Below are 23,906 nucleotides of genomic sequence, written 5' to 3' on the forward strand. Positions count from 1 at the left end.
GCTAGGACTGTAGGACAGGGTCCTGATGTTGATCACATTATGTTTTTAAGGTCTGGGGAGATAAGTAGCACGCTGGAAGAATGCATCAGCTGTAACCAGAAAGTCTGCCTCTCTTGATCAGAATGAGATGGGACTGGGTCAGCCTCTTGCACCCCCACAAGGTCCCATTCTCATGAGGGTTCCAGCAGCAGGATACGTGTCATTTAGTATTCAATAAGTGCATGAATAAATAGACACCTACAACCTAGTCTAGCATTTTATCTGTTTAACAAACACTTACATAATAACTAATTTACCATGTGCCACACACTGCTCTAAGAGCTTTACGAACATAACTCAGTTAATCCTCATAACACCCCTTAGCTAGTAAATATTATGACCAAACCCGTATTACAAACCATGACCCTGAGGTTTAAACAGCTTCAGCCTGGCTCCAGGGTCTGTTTACACACAGACTCTCAACAGGCTCTCAACCCACCGCTCCCACACCAGCAGCATCCACGTCACCTGGGAGTTTGTTGGAAATGCCAATTCTCAGGCCCAGCTAAGAAGGTCAGCACTCAAAAAGTAAAATAAAATAAAATAAAATTAAATTAAATTAAATTAAATTAAATTAAATTAAATAAATAAATAAATAAATAAAATAAAATAAAATAAAATAAAATAAAATAAAATAAGTCAGCACTCCTTTCTCCACAAGCCCACGGGCTGACTCAGATACCTGCTGTAGTTGGAGAAACCCTGGGCCACACCTGCAGAATTTACCCAATCAGAAGAACTACCTGTGATCTTGTTAAAGTGACAACTTCTTAACACCACCCCGCCAACCTACTAAATCAGACTGGGTGGGAGAGGCCCTGGGAATCTGTATTTTTTAACAAATTCCCCATGGGGCAAGTTTTGGAAACATTCATCCAGGTTTTAGAAATTCACCACCACACTGGGAGAAAACAGAGAGGGCTGGACACCGAGTGTGAGTGTGGGTGTGCAGGCCGGTGGGTGTGGCTGCCCAATGGCAGGTTTATCTTTCCTGAAAGTCTGGTCAAACGCAGCTGCAGTTCCATCCAGGAGTTGAGAGGACAGCAGGTCGCAAGCAAAGTCGCAGGTGTCAATCTCCCTGGCGGGACCCGGGGTGCAGGCTGTGCACAGCTTCCTAAGCAGAAGAGCAGACTGTGTCTCCCGCAGGAATGTGAGCGCCGCCCCAGTCAGACACTCGCAGGCCAGGCTCGGAAGCCCAGTGCTCCGGGCAAAAGTGCCTTTATTGCTCTCTTGGACAAGCATAGATCATCCTTGCCAGGGATTTCCTGTAATAAATACCTTTGTCATCTTGACCAAAGAAGCTGTTTACCTGAAACGCCCAGGGCTGAAATATTACCTCTGCCCCACTCTGTGCAGTCACCTGGGCTCTTGCAGTGTTGGAGTTTGGGGGAGGCCACCTATGAATAGTGTCATGTCCCCTCCTGCTCCTGGATTTCTGTTTTCACCTACAACTGAAAACCAAGAGGGGAAGGATGAAAAAAAAAAATGGGTATAAGTTGGCAGAACTTTTAAAATTAGCATTTCTACATTAAAAGGATAAATCCGGTCATGTGGCTTTTAACACAACTTTTAACTTATGATGCACTCCGGAATGTTCATGATGCTCAACCGCCCAAAACAGATGGAAATGTGCTAGGCTGGGCTGCAGAGGCCTGGGGTTTAGGTCCTGCTCCTGCCACCAGCTACCAACCAGTGTGGCCTTGAGCAAGTCTTTGAAGCTCCCCAAACTCAGATTATTTAACTGTCAGGTGATGGTAATCACACCCCACACGGCCTACCTCTTGGGCTCTGTAGGGGGCTCTAGGAGAACATGGCAGTGAAAACTGCTTTGCAAACTGTAAAGTGCTGTCCAGGTATAAGGGGTTGTCGTGGCAACAGAGCAGGAATGGGCCCCATGCAGATCCCACAGCTGGAAGTGTCAGACGCAGAAGAAGGGGGGTGGACAGTGAAAAATCCCAGGGTGAGGGTGGGAGACATCCGCTCTGTGGGAACAGCTGACTTTCACAATGAAATCCATGTCCTCAGCTTATCAGTATGACACCCACTGGGCCATAGCCAAATGGACCCAGGGAATCATTTCTCTTCCCAGAATGAGTCCAACTCTGGCAGTACATATGTTACAGACGTAAGAGGTCACATGCAGTGTCTGCTGAGGCCGGCTCACGCTGGCTTACAAGAACCACCTGGGTACCTCTTCCCCACTCCCACTGTCAGTGACATCACTTTGGTAGTATGAATTGGCCATGGTGGAAATGTTTACACCACAGGATTGGCAAACACTGCAAGTTGGGGTGCTTGCTTTCTTTTTTTTTTTTTGCCCCCCCCAGCCCCCCCCCGCCCCAGAGAGCAAGTTGTTAAAAACATACCAGTGCACCGCTAGAACGCAGCAGAGATGGGATATAGCTGTTGGAATCTGAAGGTCACTGCAGAAGTCAAAGTGTGGACAGGAAAGTTCTTCCTCCACTTGGGAGTAGGGGAACCACGAGCCCATTAAACTTCAGATTAGTATAGGGAGACCTTTCAGAGGAAAGAGCATTTATTTCATAAACCACTTACACAATGAGGGATTGCCTTCTCTCTATAAGACACTGAAGCAAGCCCCAGTCCCCTAATGCACATGCTCCAATATTAGACCCAGGGCCACCACCTCCAGGCAGTCTTCTGATATTCCTTACCATACTCTCCCATACTCTACAGGGAATTCCAGAGTCTTCTCAGCTCCTACATAAACAGTAGAAGGTAGTTTCTCAGAGATCGGGTTCTGGAGTCAGAATGCTCCAATTAAAAACTCCGATTTGAAGGACACCTGGCTGGCTTTGTAGGAGGAGCATGTGACTCAATCTCAGGGTTGTGAGTTCGAGCCCCACATGGGTGTAGAGATTCCTTAAATAAATAAATACATGGGAAAAAACATATTCTGATTTGACCACTTACGAGCTAGTCATGGGACAGTCGATGAGCCCATCTGTGAAATGAGGCTAAGACTGGAGAATTGCCACGAAAGGGCAAATAAATGCTTGGGAAGTACCTAGCACCGTGCCTGGCACACAGTGAGCTCATTAACCCTGATGACAGCAGTTCCTCCGAACTACATCATTTCACGTTTCACAGACAAAAGCAGCGTCTCTGCAACTGGATGAAAGTTTCTTGAGGACAGGGGCCTTGTTTTCTCCATGTCTCAGTTGTCCCACAGGGGGAAGGCCTAACCTGTAGGAAGTCCCCTGGAAATCATGTGGGATTCAGTGGAACGAAAAGCAGGCACGTTTTTCCAGAACTTGGCCTCATCTGGGAGAAGCTGCCCGGCCAAGACTACACCTGTCCTGGAGGCAGCCAGTGTCCAGTGCCTGGTCTATACTGGCGTACAAAGAGCCCACCCTCAGCCTTGGCTCAGGATACCTGTGAGGGGCCAGCCCAGCTCCAGGTCCCCATGGCATCCACCAGAGGCTCTGTTACAATTGCGCCGCAGCCCTGTCTCCCTCTGCCCAATCCTGCCTTCCTCACTCCTTCACAGGTTTGGTTCCTAACCCACCGCCCCCCCCACCCGAGGAGAGGTCCTGCATGCTCACCTCTGCTTCAAACCCAAGGCAACACCCAGCACGTCTGCACCCCCATCCGAGCCAGGACCACTCCTCAGTGCCCACCTCCGCCATGTGGAAGAGTAGATGAGATTTCAGACCTCTAAGCTCACTGTCCATTCTCCCACCAATTCCAGCACATTCTCAGATGACCGCTTCCCCACCTGTATGCTGGCCACAGCTTCACTAAGGGCTCCCCTCGAAGGTCAGAGGTTAGCAAAGCAACCCCCACCCTGGCCTCCCCACCCCCACCCCCGTTTCTTCCCTGGTCCCATGTCTTTCCCAGTGTTGATCCTCCGTCTTGTTCAGACCTGTGTGAGATCAGATTCAGAAGCAGACCTTGAGATAAGAATTCATTTACAAGGGATTTAGTAAGGAAGTGCTTCCGAGAGAGAGGAGGGAAGCAGTGGGTGAGGTAGGGCAGGGAGGAGAGAGGGGAGAAGTAGGGTGCCATTCCACGTGAAGCCCCCGTGCCAGCTTGATCCCCCAGGAGCTCTGCAGAGTAAATCACACTCTGGAGTTTGTCTGGGTCTCCAAGCGAGGGAGCCGGGCTTCCAAACTCTTGCTCTAGTCCAACACTGGCTATGGACCACCCAGGGGATGTGAACTCTCAGGCATTTTCAGCCCCATGCTTGGGCAAATAAATGGCTCGAGCGCCTCAAAGAGCCATTGGAAGCAAACCACCCAGAAGCAGGCGGGCGGTCATACACACAGAAGGCAAAGGGAGCCCATGGGTGTGGGCAGAGCTTCCGCAGCACCCACTACAGCTTTGCCACTGATCCCTAACTCCAGAACGGAAAAACGAAGACTTTGGGGGGATCCTGCGCTGTCAGAAATCTCAGCCCTGCCTTCTCCTTGCTGTGTGACCTTGAGCCAGCCTCGGTACCTCTCTGAGCCTCAGTCTGTAGGATCAAGATAATAAGGCAAACAAACCATCGCTACCTCTCAGCGTCCTTGTGTGGTTTAAATGGAATTATGTGGGGCGAAGTGTTTTGCAAACCACAGGGGCTGGATTCCTGTCCTGCAAAATGCAGCCTGCTGTCACCAACATAATCAAGCCCCATTCCAAAACTCAGCTTGGGACTTCCTCCCTTCTCCCCAGCGCACTCCCCCTTGCTGACTTCATTTGCTTTCTCTCCTTAAAGGCTTCTATGTTTGCCCTGCAGGCTGTTAAAACTCCTAATTCAAAATAACCCGATAAAATGCTCTGGGGGGCTTGCTGGTTCCAAATAGATATACAAGGAGCAAGTTGGCCTGAAACACAAAACTTGGAATTCCAACTAGGACAGAGGCAGAAGAATGGCCCCAGATCGCTGAGCTCTCTGCAGCCAGCTCATTAAATCGTGTTCACGGGGACACCCAGCCCCAGGGACGAGGCCTGCTGGTCAGGGGCTGCCAGAGGGGCTCCTGGGGAGCAGTCTCCACACATCTGACCTGGAAGCCAGCCCAGAGAGGACCCCTGGCCTGGGGTTGCAGTGCCCCCACCCACACTGCCCATCCTGCAGCTGAGGGCCCCTTCCCTTTTTCCTGGAGCTCTGCCTAAAGCTGACCCAGATCCATGGGGCGGCAACCCAATGCACTCCTACCCCAAAGCGCTGCTTATGCCTTGTGGAGGAAAATGCACCAGATCCCCAAGGGCAGGTGAAGAGGACCAAGAACCTGCTGACTTGATCCATTTTATCCCGATTTCTATCAGCCTGCTGACACGGAAGCACCACGGCAGCACAGGGACTGGCCTGGGAGCCCAGGTGTTTGGCCTGAGGCCCTCCCTGGCTTCACGGAGGACTCCTGGGCGGGTCACTTCCCTTCTCAGGGCCTCAGTGTTCTCACCTGCACAATGGGAGTATTATGTCTCCCATCAGCAGGGTTCTGAGGAGCACAAGGGAAGGAGGAGGCTGTCGGTGAAGGTGGAGGTAAGAAGAGGCTCAGCAGCGGCTTCCGATTCAGGATCACCTGCCGAGGGTTCTGCACGCAGTCCCCCCAGCGAGCCCTGCGGGATAACCATCACCCCCTCTGCAGATGAAGAAACAGGCCGGCTGGCTCCCAACCCCTGCTCTTTCTGCCTTCGAGGGAAGGCCCAGAGGGGGGCCCAGGTCTGGAGATATCAGCAGGCAAGCATTCCATCATTCATTCACTCAGTCAGGCATTCTGGAGCTCAACCACAGGGTGTGATGCAGGGAGCGTTTTCCCTCCTGCAGAAGCTTGGCTTCCCTTCGGTCTGGGGTCTGATCTGCGGTGGCCTCTACCATTTAGGTCGGGGCCACAGGACAGAGCCTGGGCAGAGGTGCCCCTGGGGGTCCTCGACCCAGCTGCTGTTGGACTTTTGCTGGGCACCTCACCAAGGCAGAGAAGACTTGCCCGTGAACTAACGGGCCACGCTGCAGATCAGCAGGTCTCAGCCTCGTGACAGTAACGACAAGAGCAGCAGTAGGCAGCTGGTGCCAGGCACAGAGCTGGGCACTTCCGATATACGCGCTCCCTCTCCTCTGCCTTCCTGTGAGGGCATTTGCTGTTCAAGTTCGCACAGCCCGTGAGGAGCCCTGCAGGGCTGGCAGGCCCGGACCCCCGTCTTTCTGCCTCCAGATCCCATGCTCTAATCTGCCACCACTCTGACCCTGACAGGCTGATGATTTTGAGCAAATCCCTCCACTCCCTAGGCCTCGGTTACCCCATGTGCAAATGACTAGAGCAGGATCTGCTGAGCTCTCTCGCAACTCTGACCATCAAGGGTCTTGATCTGAGAGACACAAGGCAGAGGGTGGCCGCCAGGACCCAGAAAGGACCTCCTACCAGAGAAGGGGACACAGAGTCCGGCTGGGCCGAGCCTCTGCTGAATGGAAGGGAAAGCCTCGGAATGGGCGTCAGCCTGGCCAGACAGCTTCTCCCTGGAAGCCAAATTTCTCAATGACGCCCAAGTTAAAGCCCCTTTGTGACATCCCCGTGGCAGGCTGCTTGCTGTAAGGGATCCCTGCACTAATGAGCTCGGAATGTCAAATTCCATCAGTCAGGCAGCGTGGACAGGAAGCGATGAAACGTCCCGTTCAGGGAGGAGGTAGGGCTCTCTTGCCTTTTTCTGTTTTTTTGTAACATTTGTCACTGCTACACATGAAAATAAAAACCAGATGGAATCCTGAGGGAGAGAGGGCCTTCTCCACCCCTGGGCAGTAGGACAAAGCCCAAGGTGGGCACCTAGGGTCACTGTGGCCCAGGAGAGGCTGCCTATCAGCTTCTCGGCAGAGCAGCCTCCTGGCCGGGGACACCTGATGGCAAACACCTGGCTCTTACCTGCCTCCTCCCTGCTGGGCCTCGGGAGGTTGTAGAGTAGGTGAGGAGCTGAAGTTTCCCCAGCTCTTCCAAACTCCATCCAGACCGTGAATGCTCCCATCCCCTTTCTTCCTCCTGGTGTCTCTCTGTTCAGCCCCTAGGTACACAGCTAGGGTCACTCACCACACTCGTGTGAGGCCTGCTTGTAAGCTCAGGACACACTGGACGAAGACCCAGCCAGGACCACAATGTGAACCTCACCTCCTCCAGGAAGCCTTCCCTGACTACCTGCAAAGTCATTTTATACTTTATGACCAAGGTACCTAACTTCCCACTTAGCACCAATTTGCCCTGCTTATTAAATATGTCATGTGTGGCTTGCATAGATCCTCACTCGGGCTGCTGGCAGCTCCTAGGAGATACGAAGCACTTGGTACTTGCCCTGGGGACCGCCTTGGTCCTCAGCGCAGTGCCTGATTGATTACCACTGCTCTACAGATGTATGTGGGCAGAAAGCAGTGACCGCGTCACTTGGCTACGCTGTAAGCGCTCACATGCCTGTTGAAGGGCTCGTCTCCCGACCACCTACTATGTGCTGTGCCCTGGGCAGAGTATTTTAACTGCATTAACTCAATCCCACAACAACCCTAGCAGGTGCTATTCCTCCCACTTTACAGATGAGGAGAAGAGAGCCATGACTTGGTCAAAGAAAGAAATAAAGCAGGAATTTGCACTCAAGTCTGCAGGCCCCAAGCCCCTACCCTTCACCACTTCCCATGTATGTATGATTGGAGGCTCATCACGCCTCTGAGGGGGGCTGAGAACCGCTTCCGATCCAGGAGGGGAGAAGGGAGGATAGAGTGGAGGGTTGACCACTGCTCCCTCCCCAAGCCTCAGTTTGCCACACAACTCATTTGGTTTCCTGCACATGGTGGTGCCAACTGACTGGAGCTCCCCCCTCATCTTTGACAGGCTGTGACCCCACAAAACAGGAGAGGCCAGCGGCCAATGTCCTAGAGGCCCCAGCAGAATCTCCCTGGGCCTTGATTTGCTCATCTGCAAAGTGGGAGGGACCCTGCGTGCTCAGAGGGTTGATGAACAAAGAGAAAGAGGGCTGACCTTAGCTTGGGGACCTATGGAGGCTAAGATGGGATCTAAGCTGGGTCATTCCTACTGTCCCTTTTTTCTCTAGATCAGTTCCACCTTGTAAGAGCAGCAGCGCCCCAGGCAGCCACCACCAAAACAGCTGGCCAACAGAGTGGTGAGCAGGGCATTGGTCAGTGAAGGAGGAAGGAGGACCAGCTCTTGGAAGACAGTGCAGCCAGGCCCCTATTCCCCCAGCAAAGCCCTGAGCACTGCTCTGGATCTCTTCCTATATTTTCTCCACTTTCCCCAAGCCTCTAGTTAGAGAACATTCCAGATGAACTGCTTGTCTCCAAGCCAGGAAGCTCTCCATAGGTTTCAGTCCAATTCATCTCAGCCTTGGGGGCCTCCAGAATAGGATTGCCAGGCATCCTGTATATCAGAATATCTTATACCTGCTAAACATGTCCCACACCCCGTGTGGGCCAGCAGGATGTCCTCCACAAACAAGATTTAGCTTTTTTTTCTTGTTCTTTTTTTTTTTTTTTCAGGATTCAGCTTTTATCAATCAATAAAAAACATTCAGCCCTTTTAGAGCTCTTTTCTTAGTTTATCTGGGCATCCTATATTTTTATTGGCTAAATCAGGCAACATCATTCCCAGAAGCCAGGTATTTAGAGACCACTAACCACACCACACACCACACCCTGGGGGAAGGCAAAGTGGGTGGTTTCTACACAGATCACATAAGCAGTTCTGTGTGTGTGTGTGTTATGTGTGTGCCTGTGTGTGCCCCAAACCCCCTGGGAGTGTGCTCTGCGTGTAGGTAAGTATGAGCCTGTTTGGCACAGGGGTTGAGCTATCATCCTCATTCATCGCTGAACAAATCATAGTGGGAGAGGGGGTGGAGGGGACGACTCACCAGGATTTTCCAATCCTCTTTCCTGTTGGAATTGTTCCTTATAGACGAGGATCCCTCCTGTGAGGTCCACCTCTGAGGGTCAGAGGCTCCTCCTGAGGACCTCTACACATGCTGTTCAAGGAGCACCACAGACCTGTGGTGAGCAGGCTGAGCAGATCCTTTGGTCCAGCTCCTTCACTGTGCAGATGAGAAGCCCAGAGAGAAAGGGACTTGCCCAAAGTTACATACCCATCAGAGAAAGGTCTAGAACTAGAATCAGGGCCCCCTGCTTTGAGTCCAGGACTCCTCCTACTGCACAAACTGACTCTTTCTGAGAGCAGGACACAGTCACAAGAAAGCCGAACTCTCAAGCAGTTACTGGCAGCCACTTGATCCCCAAACCACAGAAATGATTATAATATTGGCTAGCATTTACGGAGCTCTTACCTCTTACTGTATGCTGGGCTCATTTAATTTACATGGCCAACTCCATGTCACAAGTTTTATGATTGCCCTCATTTATGGATGAGCAAACTGAGGCTGAGAAACGCCCCAGGTCACAAAGCTGTTAGGTGAGTGGCATGCGCTTTGGGCCCTGGTAAGAAGCTGGCATCCTCAGGCTCAATAAATTGGGCTCCATAGACCATTCGAATGCCTCCGCAGCTGGCGGGAGGGAGGGCCCGTGAACATGGCCATCATCAAATCTCCGGGGTCCAAACCTCCTCTCTCCAAGTCAAAGGCAGCTATATGGTCTAGCCACCTCTCCTCTTGCCCAAGTCATTCATTGCAGCTAAGGTTCTTTTTTTTTTTTTTTTTTTTTTAGATTTTATTTACTTATTCATGAGGGGCATAGAGAGAGAGGCAGAGGCAGAGAGAGAAGCAGGCTCCCCACAAGGAGCCTGATGCGGGACTCGATCCAGGACTCCGGGATCACGCCCTGAGCCGAAGGCAGACACAACCACTGAGCAACCCAAATGCCCCTGCAGCTAAGATTCTTCAACCCACCTGACTGCGAGATCTTCCAAGACTCACGCCCTAGACAGGAGGTGGAAAGTGATCATGTTTCTAACTTGTAAGCCTTGCCTTGCAACTCGCCCCTTGAGACAAGACACTTTCTCCTCTTTCCTTCTGAATGGCTCTTCCCTATGCGTCCCCCACCTCACCTCCCCCCCCCCCCGCTTTCCCACCATCCTCAGCTCAGGCCAGCCACTTAATTCAGCAGCCATTTGTTCCAGCGCCCCTGACACCACACAGGTGTCCTGTGTGCGTACCTGCTTTCAGAAAAGTAAGTAGTTTTTTGGTGGGCAGCCAGTTAAGGGGACTGGATCCGGACAGAGAGCAGAACACAGCCCCCTCCCCAGGGGACTGCCCCTGGGCATGTTATCAGGTGCTCTTGAAACCCAACGCCTGGCCCTGTGGGGCAGCCAGGTGTGCCCCAAGACAAGGAGGCTGGTTTTCCTCTCCAGGAAGAAGCTGCCTCTGTGGGGATGGGGGGAAGGGGCCCTGCTTCCTCCTGCCAGGTGGGATCTCCCCTCCGAGGACCCTCTGGCTGGATCTGCTTGATCTCTTCTCCCCCTGCCCCACTCTATTTCCCCCCCATTCCTCCTCATATCCCTCCTGACATTTCTGGATCACTGGGAGTTAACCTCCTCCCACACTCCCCTGCATTCTGCTCCCCAAGCTTCCTCTAACTGCTGCTGCCCTGTGAGGTCCCCCTTCCCTCTAGGCCAAGCCCCTCATGCCTCTGTAGAGCTCTGTAGAAGATGCAGCTGGGCTTCATTCAAGGTCAGACAGCGCCTCAACTAAATCCCTGCTGTCTCATGTCTGCTGTGTGACCTTGGGTAAGATGCTGAACCACTCTGAGCCCAGGTGTCCTCATCTATAAAATGGGGATTAGAGAGTCCTCATGTCTGAAGTTATTATCAAGAGGATTAAATGAGATAAGGCACGTCAAGTTCAGAGCCCAGCACGGAGCACATTTAACGAGCATCACTGCCAACACTGAAATCCTAATAGTATCTTACAGCACAGCCATGTTCTAACGTCCCCCTGGTCTTGACTCTTCGTTTATGGTTTCCCTAGTATTGACTTATTGCAGCTTTATTTTTACCTTATAATTTGTTTGTACGTCATATGTATCATGAATTAAGCTTAATTATACTCCCTGCAGGCCACCTCAGATGTTTTTTGTCATGAGATACACAGACCCACGGACACCAACAGAAGTAACGGGGAGGGAGAGAGGGAAAAGGAAGAAGAGAGTAGAAGGAGGACTGGGAGGGGGGGTACTGAGCAGGTCTGGCTAGAGCCAGGCACCGAAGAGGAATGAAGATGAGTGAGGCCAGCCCTGCTCCCACATGCATCTTAGAGTCCATTGCAGAGCCTGGATTTACCCACTTAGAGAGAGGTAAGCATTTGGGGCAGCAAGGTGGAGAAAGGGTGGCAGGCTTTGTACAAGCAAAGGCTCCAGAGGGCTGGCTGGGCAATCCAGGTAGACTTCCTGGAGGTGGAAGATGTGGAGCCTGCCCTAAAAGCACAAGGAAGGTGTCATGGGACAGAAAGGGGACAGAGGGAGGCATTTTAGGCCCTTGTGAGCAAACACTGAGATGAGGAACTTAAAGGAATCCCCAGCAGGAAAACACCCTACCCTTCCCCGTTGCCTGGACATAACACACACACACCCACATCCCCACACACATAGACACATACACACCCATACACACACACACACACACACACACACACAGCTCTCTGGAGGGGCCTCTCCATCCCCTCAGCACCCACACTGTCATCCACACACACCCAACAAAGCTCCCAGGCCCTTGACTGCAGCCTCATGGACCTTCTCAGGCCAGGCCTGGCACCTGCTGCCACCTTGGCATGCGACTCATAGGCTGCTGGGAGGGCCGAAAACACAAAAGAGGGTGGAAGAAAGTGAGGGCTGTGGGGAGACATGGCTCAGTGAGTCACCAGGACATCCCGCCTCGAGGGTCTAGACTCCAGACAGACACCACAAGGGCTCCTCCCTCTCGTGTCCCTCCCCCTTTGGGCCTCCTGTCTGGGGCACATGGAGGGGCTGCTGATCTGTCCCCAGAGGATCAACCCAGAAAGTCCCCCGGCTCTGCTCCCCCAGAAGCCTTCGAGGCCCCCACCCCACCCCCAACACCCCACCCACCCCCCAGCACTTCCCTGCCAGCCTGGCCCTACCTCAGCCCAGATACCCATTTCCACTCCACCTTCCCAGCACAGGTAACCAAGGGGCTCTCGGGGCTCAGGGCTCGGGGCTCGGGGAAGAAACTCGAGAGCTCGGCTCCTGTTCCCCTTGAAACAGAGAACGAGGTCAGGAGACACATTTCCTAACTTTCAAAAAGAACTGTTTGGGATAATTAATCAACACATCACCAACACCAAGGGATTGTTTTATATCAGAAGACATATAATTAAGGAAACAATAGCAGGCTTGTTGTCTATTTTGTTCCTAAAGAATGCTAATTATGTTTAGCACCCTGACACATCCAAAGGTTCGCCCCAATTTTTAAAAATCAAACAGAACTTGGCTGCGAGGCATCTCTTCGCCTCTGCTTAGAACAGGGAGGGTCAGAGAAGCAAAACAGGCCTCCAACAGGTCTTCGTGGACTTTTTCGGCCTCTGATTGCTACCCCAGCGAGGACACTCGCCATTGCTAAACTGCACTCACTGTTGCTCAATTACACCTTCGGATCAGCACCTAATTTGCTTAGGGTGCAACTGAGCTGCTGTGGGTGGAATGGCTTTGCCAGGACACTACTTAGCAATGCAGCCACCGCCAGAGGAAATGGGAAGCCAGGCTCAGCAATGCTTGGAGAGGCTGGGGCCCCGTGGCCATCGTTTCCAGGGCCCCAGACCCTGCTAGGCCACAATGGAAGCAGCCCCTTCCCAAGACCCCTGGAGCCCTGCTAATGTCTGCAGTATGGCCAGACTGGCAACCTTAAGATCTTTGCTCCCGCAATGTCCACAATAGCCAAACTGTGGAAGGAGCCTCGGTGTCCATCGAAAGATGAATGGATAGAGAAGATGTGGTTTATGTATACAATGGAATATTCCTCAGCCATCAGAAACGACAAATACCCACCATTTGCTTCAACGTGGATGGAACTGGAGGGTATTATGCTGAGTGAAATGAGTCAATAGGAGAAGGACAGACATTATATGTTCTCATTCATTTGGGGAATATAAATAATAGTGAAAGGGAATAGAAGGGAAGGGAGAAGAAATGTGTGGGAAATATCAGAAAGGGAGACAGAACATAAAGACTCCTAACTCTGGGAAACGAACTAGGGGTGGTGGAAGGGGAGGAGGGCGGGGGGTGGGGTTGAATGGGTGACGGGCACTGAGGGGGGCACTTGATGGGATGAGCACTGTGTGTTATTCTGTATGTTGGCAAATTGAACACCAATAAAAAATAAATTTATTATTTAAAAAAAAAGATCTTTGCTCCCTACGAAGGAAAGGAGAGGCACCCACATTTCTTCCCAAGATGCCCACACAGGGATCTTCCTGGAAGGAAATTCTCCAAATGGGAGGAGGGCATTGGCATGTGCAGATGGGCCTGCCCCCATCCCAGATGGACTGCCTCTCTTCCTCATAACCCTGGGGTGGGGAGCCCAGACCCATGGGAGCATAGGTAAAGGCCATATCTACTCACAGATCAGCTCATGAGCTCATGGAGAGCAGAATTACTAAGGAATCATAGTGTTGTGGTTAAGCTGTTACAAGACTCTTATGAAAGACACAACCTAAAACTGTTACTAGGAAAGGTATGAGGTCTGGGATTTGCTTCAAAACAGCAACAGGATGGTGAGTGCCTGGGAAAGAGACAGAGAACAAGATTGACCTTGAATTTATCATGTGTATGAGTCTGCTCAGGCTGCTATAATAAGTGCCACTGACAGGTTACCTTGAGCAACAGAAATTTCTTGTCTCATACTTCCGGAGGCTAGAAATCCAAGATCAAGATGTCAATAGGATTGGTTCCTTCTGAGGCCTCTCTCCTGACTCGTAGATGTCCGCTTCTTCTTGTGTCTTCCTCATATCGCCTTCCCTCTGTGTGTGTCTGGATCGTGCACACACATTTCCTCTTTTCTTTTAATTTTTTATTTATTTATTCATGAGACACACACACACACACACACACACAGAGGCAGAGATACAGACAGAGGGAGAAGCAGGCTTCATGCAGGGAGCTTGACTTGGGACTGGATCCCGGGACTCGAGGATCACGCCCTGAGCCAAAGGCAGGCGCTTAATCGCTGAGCCACCCAGGCATCCCATTTCCTCTTTTTATAAAGAACACCAGTCATGATGGGATTTTATAAGAACACTAGCCCACCCTAATGACCTCATTGAACGTGATCACCTCTGTAAAGACCCTATCTCCAAATAAAGTCACATTCTGGACTGGAGCTTAGGACATCAGCCTGTGAACCTGGAGAGGACAGGATTCAATTCATAACATAATTTTTGGAGATGGAGGGTGTATACCTCAAACTATGCACTCTGCGGTCTATAAATCTGTATTTTTTTTATAATAATAAGAAAGGGAAGCACACAGGGAGGCAATGCTCCAAACAGTTGTCATGCCACCAGATGAACTCCAGGGAGATGAGACTTATTCTCTAGGCCTCAAAGAAAATCCTAAAACTCAAATCTGTTTCAGAAGAGACAAAGCAACTTTGAAGGTGGTGAACTTCCCAGCCCTGGAAACATCCAAGCCCAGGCTGCGTGATCACCAGTGGGGCCTTCTGTAGGATTCCTTGGAGGGGGGGAGCTAAGCTTCTGACTCATGGTTGCAAAAAAAAGCCAATGCTGTGTTGGGCCACAGTGACAGAAGTACAGCAGCCAAAACACTGGTGAGAGTCCTGTTCTTCGTAGGACTGAAGGCAACCACCTGGATCCGGGTGCTCCGTTCCAGGAAGCCTCTTGCAAAGGAGACATTAAGCATTTAGGAACGACAGCCTTACATCTGGCGAGGGGCAGCCAGGTGCTTAGGGAAGTAGAAAGCATGCCGTGGCACCTAAAAAAGACTGTGGAATCCATTTCCACCAGTTTTTTTTTTTTTTGCATCCTCCTAGAAAGATTATAAGCAACTTCAAACAAATATACACGCCCTTTATGTATTTCTTTTAAACTAATGGTATTCTCTGCGTACTCCTTTTGCTTTTTTCAGTGGACCTTTACATATCTTAGAGATCCTCCCATATTAGAACATTCTTTTTAGCTGCTGTATAAATTCTAGTCTGGGGGTAAATTATTTTACCAATCCCCTCCCGATGGATATTTAGATTGCTTCAAATATTTCCCTATAGCAAACAAGACTTACTAATTAATCTCATACACATATCACTTCATAGATGAGTGATTAAAGCTGTAGAATAAATCCATATAAGTAAAAGGGAAAAGGAAGAAAGGGAGGGTGCCAGGAGGAAAAGAGGGAGGTAAGAAATGCCTAGAGAGAGGCGCTGGGCTCCGGGGAATGGCTCTCCACCCTTCCTGGAGACAGATATGGAAACATGGATAAAAAAAAGCACAATCAGAGAGGCAGCAGAAAGGATATAGGGTCAGGGTGAGCTGTCTTAGTTCCTATCTCTTTGGGTGACCCCAGCACCACCCCTGTTTCGCGTCTTTGGTAGAAGAGAGCAAGTCTGGGACTGGGAAGGAAGCGCACAAGGGCCTCTTCCGCCCCAGCTGCCCTCCATCGCCCCATTCACTTGCACTAAAGAGAGAGGTTGGAGAAAGCAGTGGGCAGGAGGTCAGGGACAAGGGACCTATGGCGGAGGGAAGGCATAGGCAGATGTGATGTAATGCTTCTGAAGTGCTGGCCCACAGCAAGTATTTGAGGCAGAAGCAATGGCTACTCACTCCCTGCTCCCAGTTGGCCTACAATCTAGCACAGGGGCCAGGGAAGGGGTCAGAGCTTCTGAGATGAGCATCGGGGCCAGATGCAAACTCCAGAGGCTCCTGGCCTCATCTGTTCCCTTTCCCGGGGCCAGGAATCTAGTAACTTCTCTGGACTGTTCTTCCTGGGGTTTACACTGAATTTGCTCTGAAGAAACCTGTTCAGACAGATGATGGACAGTGAGCAAATGAGGACCTAGGTCATGAGGCTGCACATACAGATTACACATGTGCATGCTAGTCCAACTGCTCCTCTTCTGGCCTATAGTATATTCTAGATAAAAATCTCCTTCTCAGCTGGGAAAACTCAAGGTTGGGGCAGAGGGGAGCAGGTTGTATGAGTGGCAGGAGGGTGGGCAGAGAAGAAGGACCTTGAAAGTGCTCTGGCTTTCCATAAAATTCAGCACTGACCACCCCACCCCATGCCACCCCAACACACACACAACCAGGAGGCCCCTGGAGCTGAGGAAGACCCTCTGGGTTGTCCCAGATGACCAATAGGGAAAGTGACATCTCCATCAGCATGACATGGTTTCCGAAGCTGTGGCCTCCACTTGAAGCGATCCACAGCATTAGTCACCACTTCTGTTTCTCATGAAGACACAGGCACAGTCATTTAGAGCAGAGGCCAAGAAGCGGTGCAGGGTGAACCCTTTCTAAGGCAGACCAAAGGGGGCCAGGGAGGCCAGGAGAGCTAGGGCAGCAAAGCCAGCTGCACCCCCAAACCCTTACACGGCTCCCACCAACACACAGCCTTGCCCTCCTGCTGTGCTAACCCTATGCTCGCCTACACACACACACTCTTGCAGGCTCTCACGAATGTTCCCAAACACTCATGCACTCCCAAACATTCACATGCACACATGCCCTCGCAGCTCATTACTTGGCTCCTCCCCCTCCCAGGCCTGCAAACATACTTGCGGTTACCACCCCTCTGCCTGACTCCAAGTAACTCCATAGTGGCAGATAACCAGGGCTGTGGCATCCAGAACCCCAGGCTGGAACAAGGGCAAGGGGCAGTCCCCCGCTTCCGCCCTGTGGGCACCCAGTAAAGGAAGGACTAATCAGAACAAAGCTGACTCTCAATAATAAAGGCACCTTCAATAATATCAGAGCCAACACACAGAAAGCCCATCTGAACTCAAGTGTGTGGAATACAGAGTGTGCCGGGCTGCTGCCTAAGGGGGCGGAGGGCTGAGATCCAGCTCACACCTCACTCTCCTAGGTACCCAAGGAATGCCTCTTCCTCAGCTTTGTAGACACAGGAGGGGCTGCAGCCTCCTCGTCCCCATAGCCTTGTGTCCACTTACACATCCATGTGTGTGACCCACCTGCTGTGTAAGCACATTTCAGGTACAGCCACCTGTGCATGCTAGGTACACAATCAAAGTCAGGCACAAAACTCTCTTCCTTAGTATGTTCATTCCAAGGGGCCCAAGCACAGATCCTTCAGCTTGTCCTTGTCCTGGGCTGCGCTGCTGATCAACCCCCATCCCAGGCTGGCACCCCATAGGCAGGGCCGTAGGAAACCTGCCTCAAGAACAGGATCCAGTGAGCAGGATCCCCCACAAATGACTCCACCTGTCCCCTGTTACCCGGCAGTAGGATGAGGCCTCTGCCCACACAGTCCTAGCTGAGGGGAGAGGCTGGGCATTGTGGGGCCCTCTAGGTGGCTGAGAACATGGCCTGCCCACCTTTGGAGTCTGCAGTGGGTGCCTGTGGGTATCTCAGGAGAAAAGGAGGCACTGTCTCCAGGAAGCCCTAACTCCTACCCCTCAGGACCTTGCAGCCTCTTGGAGTTAAACAGAGGGGAGGCTATGTCCAGGTCCACCATTTCTAAAAAGGCCAGGCCCTCTGACAAGGCTGCAGGTACTGATCCACCCCCTTGCCCCCCTAACCCCCCCACGCCCCCCACAGGTGGGCCCAGGGAGCCCAGGGGAAGGACAGGAAGCAGGCCTTGAGTCTCCTGGCTTTAATGACCTCACTATGTGGTGACTGCTGACTTCCTACTTTCCACGAACTCCCTGCGGGAAAGGGGCTCTCCCACCTGAAGAGACCTCATACTGGCCCAGGAGTCCCCACGTCTGCCCAAGTACCCTGAAGACAAGCAAGGGGAGGGGGGAGGACAGAGGATGATGCCCCAGCCAATAACCCCCTCCTACCTCCACCATTCACCCGGGACAGGACAGGGTCCAGCACAGAACCACCTGCCCACTGCTGGGGGTCAGGGGTGGGGTGGGGGGGCAGTCCTGGCCGCCTGCCTGCCCCCCAGTTCCAGACTAGCTCCTCGGGTTTACCGGGGGGAGGGGAGGAGCATCCACGCTCTCTGGGGAGCAGAGCGGAGCCCCGAGAAGTGACCCCGTTTCTGAATGAAATTGAGCTGCCATTTTCATCTTCTTCCCAAATGTCAGCAGCGTTAGATCAGATTAGGAGCTAATCTCTTGCCAAAATTCATTTCCGAACAAGAGAGGTGGCCGCGGGCGGGCGGGTGGAGGTTGGTTGGTTGTTTCAGTATCCCTCCCCCGCCCCCCCAGACGCACACACTCTCCCGCCGCCGCTGGGGTGGCAGTGGGGGGTGGAGGCCGAGCAGCCCGAGGGGCCTGGGGCAGGTGGCCCGCGTGGGGATGGCAGGCCAGCCGCCCGCCGCGAGCCCCGCAGTAGCGCCGAAGCAGCGCGATTCCTCTCCGAAAGCTCCGAGGGCTCCGAGGCCCCAGGATGAGCCCCCAGAGCAGAGGGGGCGAGGCACTAGAGGGCCGCAAGCCCACACCGCATCCGCACCCGCATCCGCACCCGCATCCTCCCTGCTGAGACCGGGGTCCCTCCCCAAACCCCTCCCCCAAACCCCCATCCTCCCACCCCGCCTGCCAGGGCGGTAAAAGGGAAAGGCAAGGCAATTGCACCTAAAGAGAGAAGAGGAAAGGGGGGAAATAAATGCCCAAACGAACTGGTCAGTACCTTGCAGGCCTCATTTGACAAGTGACCAGCACACAGCCGCTGGCCTGAATGCATAATTACCCCCACGCGAAAATTCCCCATCTAATTTGATATTTGGTTCTTTGCAGAAGCTATAGCCTTCGTAAATAATATACAAAGTAAGAAACCTAATCCCGCCTGCTAGAATGTTTAATTCATCATTATGCGAGCTAATTGGAAGGTGATTATATGGTAATTGCTCATTAGTGGTGTATATTTATCGCTGTACCTTATGTCAAGGCCATGGGAATTGTGTAGAGTCTGTTCTCTCATTTCAAGGATCAGTTTCAGAAGCAGGAGCGAAGCAGGCAAGATCAAGTTCTTCCTGACGTCAGGTCCAGCAGAGGGCTATGGAGACCCGTGCTATATATAGGGCCTGAAGTGGGCTGGGGGCAGGGGTGGCCTGGGACTGGGCTGAGGCTGGGAGCCGGGAGGTCCGGGGCAGCCAGCCCACCGCCAGGAATCCCCGGCTTCCCAGGGAAAGAGAGGAAAGATGGGGGCTGGGGGCCTGGATGCTTGTCCAAGCGCTAGCGCATCCCCCACTCCAGGCACCCCCTGGGCCCTACAGGTGCGTCTGGACCTCTGGGCTTCTGCTGGGAGGAGCCCTTATCCCTGCGCTTTCTCTCGGACTCCTCCCCGGGTGTGCCGAGGGGCAGCAGGTGTGGGGTAGAGAAGGGGACGTGGAGGCTTGATGTGGACACTGGGTAGGAGATGGGAGCGAGAAGGTAAGGTTTGATTTGGAGGAGCTAGAATTCGGAGCGCTGGAGGCTTGGGCTTCCTCCTCCAAACGATCCCACAAAAGTGGGCCGCCTCCTACCTCCCAAAATTTTCTCCCAATTCCCCCAAGAGAAGCGGGGCACTGGCCCGACGTGAGAGCACTGTTGGTGCCTAGGGAGGGGAACCGTGAGTCGCTATGGGGGAGGCGGCAAGGCCAGGGCGAAAGAACCCTAGAAGCGTGAAGAAAGGCGGGAGGGAGGTGAGCCCAGCCCGGCCCCAAGGCCAGCGCCCGAGCTGGGAAATTGGGAGAGGCGGGAAGGCAGACCTGAAATCCCGAGGGAGCGGAGGAAAGACGTGTCCTGGGTCGGCGGGCGGAGGTGTGGGCAAGGACGGGGCGTGGGCCTGCGGCCGCAGCTGGGAGGACCGGCCCGGACGCTAGAAGCCCAGCCTCCCGCCGAGCATCCTTGCACGTGGGCGTGATCTTTGGCGCGCTCTGGCGCCCCCTCGGAGGAGTGCGACGCGCCTTGCCCTACCAGGACCCCGGGCCGGGGCGCCCAGCACCCCTGCTTGCAGCCCCCGGGGCCCTCCCAAGCCCCCTTCCCGCTCCCGCTGGGCAATAGGCACTAATGAACAAAAGGCCAATTAGACGCCGGGCGCGGCTGATGAATGGACCTTTCGCTTTCAAGCGTGGCACCGCCTCGGGTTTCCTGGCGAACAGGGTCGCGCCGGGAGAGGCCGCCTCCCCGAGCGGGGTCACGGCTGGGGTCAGCGGGTTCTCAAAACTCCCACTTCCCGCTGGCTGCGGGTTTGGTTGGAGGAGGTCAATCTGGCGGCCAGGCCCTGGGCCCACCAGCCGGCCCGCAGCTCGGCCCGGCACCCCCACCTCGCAGGCCCTCTCCTCTCCGGCCTGCCCGCCGCTGCTCCCAGGCGGCACCCAAGTAAGTCGAAGGCCCGCTGCAGAAACACGAAAGGCCGGCCTAGAAAAAATGCGCAGTTACCAAAAACGGCTGTTGTTTACCCAACTCCGGAGCGAGTGGTGCACCGCGGAAACAATACGTGAACTCGAGCTTCTTGCTAGACACACGCGCCTAGATCCTGAGACGAACAAATGCTGCCCTGGTGCTGGGCACGGACGCCGTCACACGGGGACCTCCACCCAAACACAGAGAATTGTTCCCACGGGTCACACACACGCACACACAGTGAGGCCACTCCCATTCCCTGAGATTCACAACTACAGCAAGACTCCCAGATACACACTCTTGGACCAGACCCTGGCACACAGATTCCCTAGACAAACCGCACTTCTAACCCCCTCACCAGACACTACAGTCACCCAGCTGCACCGTTCTCGCCCTGCCTCAATATGATCTCGTTGCACAAGGCAAGCTGGACACCTTGACACGCTCACTCTAGCCACACAGGTAGCGGCCGCTTCGGCCTCGAACACGCAGTTGGCGTATTCAGCACCTAAGCACCCTGACTTGAGTCCTGGCTCAGACACACAATTACATCTCCACACGGACACAACTGTTTCACAGACCTAAACACGCTACCATAGCCTCTCGCTCTGGCTCCATCCACCCGCTTATTCCGACTTGAAAGAGCCCACAGGCGGGCAGCCCAGCCCAGATGCCCCCACTGCGCAGTGGGCCCGGGGCCCAGCCGCCAGAGTCCCTCCCCAGCCGGCCTGCGCGGCGGAGACTTTGTTTCCTGCGCCTCTGAGGCGGGGACGGGGAGGAGCCGAGGTTTCCAGGGCCTCGCGCAGGCCCGAGCCCCCTTTCTGCCAGGCCCACTTGGCGTGGCTGTCTGCCTGCCACAATCCGCCCCTAGCACAAAAGTGGCCCGGCAGGTTCCGGGCTGCCGCCAACGCTCCCGCTCCAGCTCGGCTCGGCTGCCAGGAGCAGGGCTGGAAGGAGCTGGGGGCACCGGACACCCAGAACGAAAAGCAGAAAGGGGTAACTGTCCCGGGGTCCAAGGCTGCTCCCACCCCCGGAGTTTATGGTGCCTTGAAAAAGCCCGGCCGGCGCCCACAGACCCGACCCTTGGCTGCGGAGGAACAGGACCCCAAGCTAGAAACGCACACGGAGCCCACGTGTACCCCGCAGGAGAACGTGGCTGGAGCACACATGCACTGTACGCTCCGCTTTACTTCCTCAGGGCAACGCATCTGAAAACCCACCCCCAAATCCACTTGGCACAGGGGGGCTACTCAGGAAAGGCCCGCAAGCAATCCACAAGGGAGCAAGATGCAGATCCACTGTAACCCACGCCTCATTCGGGGTAACAGGCGGGCCGTAAGGCAACTCGCATTTGGTTCCACCATGTGCAGGCAAGAACGCAGAACCTGCCCCTCGATGCCCGCAGAGCCCTGCCAGGGGCATCCAGGCCTGGTACCCGTATACCACGCAGGAGTACACAGACCTGGGGCACACGGCTCCCACGTACCCCAGCCCAAAGGGCTCCCTCCAGTCCCGCATGCGCTCACTGGGAAGGGGACTCAGCCCCAAGACACACGCGCCCCGCACCCTGCCCCGCGCCCTGCGCCCCGCGCCCAGATAGTCATCGTGGGATGGCATCTCGCAAATATTTATATTCCTCAACGCCACGGCAGCCCGCGTCCACATTAGACGCTCTAATCCTGCCACTTTAAATAGATGAATTAATAAAGCAAACGAGCGGCTAATAAGCTGACTGTCCTGCCTTTTTGAGGCGGGGGAAGGACTCGAAAGTGCGCCAAATTTGTTTGCAGTGGATCAAGGCGAGCCGCCTCTGCTTCACTTTCTTTATCTTAATTCCGACTTGAAAAGATATAATTATCTAGTTTGAACAGAGCTGCTATCAAATCCTTCTTTGGGCCGGGAAGGGGGGCGTTGGAGTGGATTGCGGCTCTCTGAGCCGCTCGGTGCAGCCGGAGATAGCGCGTAATGAAGATGTGGAGGCCTGAGATACAAAGGGCATTAACCTCATTAGCATGAAACCTTTTCTTCTTACCATTGTGGGACCCTTTCAGCCGCCTAATCCCCCCTATTTTCAAAGCTTGGTTTGTAATAAAGCTTTTAGTTTTTTTTTTTCAAAGCTAATAGTATTCTCTGATGATTTTATTGCTGTTACACTACATAGGACGTTTACCAAAAAAAAAAAATCTTCGTCACCTTACCCCTTTCTTTGTACTTAAAAAAAAGTATATAGTTTCTGCAAAATTAAGCCTTTTACTAAGATGGGAAAATTTTTTTTTTCTGGAAAGGTCATTTGGAATTTTGACATGTCTGTGCTCCGTGTTTGAGGCATTCTGGGTTTGGGAAAATGAGTGGAAAGAGAAGGTGACTTGTTTAAGAAAAGGGGAAGACGTACTGTAGCAGTGACTGCAAAGTATTGGGAACAGCCATCCGACAGAGAGCTCTCGCTGTCAAAGCGGTGGGAAAACCAACTTGAGTTTCCAGGATACCCAGGGTAGCACCTGACCCTTTGAGAAGCAAGCCTGGATCTCCCTGGGCAGGTTGCCTCACCCCAGCATCCTCCTGCAACCAAGTGTCCCCCATAATACACACACCTTCCCAGAACAGTCTGCGAGAAAATGTGCCATGGACAGCCAGAGTTCTCCAAAGGAACAGAGACGGAGAAAAAAAAAGAAGAGACAGGCAGAGATAAAGAAAAAAAAAAAAGACAGAAACCAAGAATGAATTCTACTTTAGAAGAGAGGAGGGGAGGAAAAAAAAAAAAGAAAGAAAGAAAAATTTCCATAGTGCCCTATAGTCCCCACACGTGCACGGAATGTCTAATCTTAACTTTTCAAGGCAGGATGTTAACAAAGCTTGTATTTTTGCCCTGCATTGTAACTTGGCCTTATCACAGTGTAAAGGGTGGGGAGATTGTCCTAAATTATGTCCAGGCAGCCCCCCTGGATCCGTGGATTAAGAGATTAAAGGAGACCACTGGGCCAGGCCTCCTCTTTCCCCTTCATATTCCTGGTATGATAATTGCTTAAACTGATTTGCACTTTCACAAAAGCTCGCAGGACGCTTTGTAGCTCGAACAGAACAGACGAGGTTTCTCTATCAATGGAAATAAAACTGATTAATGCAGCCTATCAGGATAAGAAGCAAATGAAGCATGCAAAAACAACCTCGTACCCCCAGAAGGGGGAAGGAGGAGGGAAAAAAGCTAAGTTTCCTCCAAGACTGGTTACAACTTTTTCTTTAATGTTAAAATTAAGAGTTGAAGGTTTCTCGGAATGCTTGCCTTATAAGGCTGCAGAGACCCTTGGGCTTGCCTCCTCACCTCCAGCAGACTGGGGCCTGAGAGAGAGGAAGGTAGGAGGGAGGGAAGGAGGGAGGGAAGGAAGGAAGGAAGGAAGGAAGGAAGGAAGGAAGGAAGGAAGGAAGGAAGGAAGGAAGGAGAAGGGAAAGAAGGAGGAATGT

The 23,906-nt window shown here is 52.9% G+C and overlaps 1 long non-coding RNA gene across 3 annotated transcripts; it reads right to left on the reverse strand.

The window, feature by feature from the left end:
• Nucleotides 1–846: 846 nt before the first annotated feature.
• On the reverse strand, nucleotides 847–19,993 carry LOC144301048 (uncharacterized). 3 transcript variants are annotated; one of them, XR_013367789.1, is made up of 4 exons: nucleotides 19,811–19,993; nucleotides 18,998–19,116; nucleotides 2,406–2,556; nucleotides 847–1,490 (listed from the first exon to the last, which is right to left on the reverse strand). It is a non-coding gene; the product is annotated as an uncharacterized LOC144301048 (long non-coding RNA). The 3 variants fall into 3 exon arrangements; XR_013367788.1 differs by having other exon boundaries at nucleotides 18,998–19,987; XR_013367790.1 differs by lacking the exons at nucleotides 18,998–19,116; nucleotides 19,811–19,993 and adding an exon at nucleotides 8,884–9,464.
• Between the last annotated feature and the right edge of the window lie 3,913 nt (nucleotides 19,994–23,906).

This window comes from Canis aureus, chromosome 29 (assembly GCF_053574225.1).
Source record: "Canis aureus isolate CA01 chromosome 29, VMU_Caureus_v.1.0, whole genome shotgun sequence".
Taxonomy (NCBI): domain Eukaryota; kingdom Metazoa; phylum Chordata; class Mammalia; order Carnivora; family Canidae; genus Canis; species Canis aureus.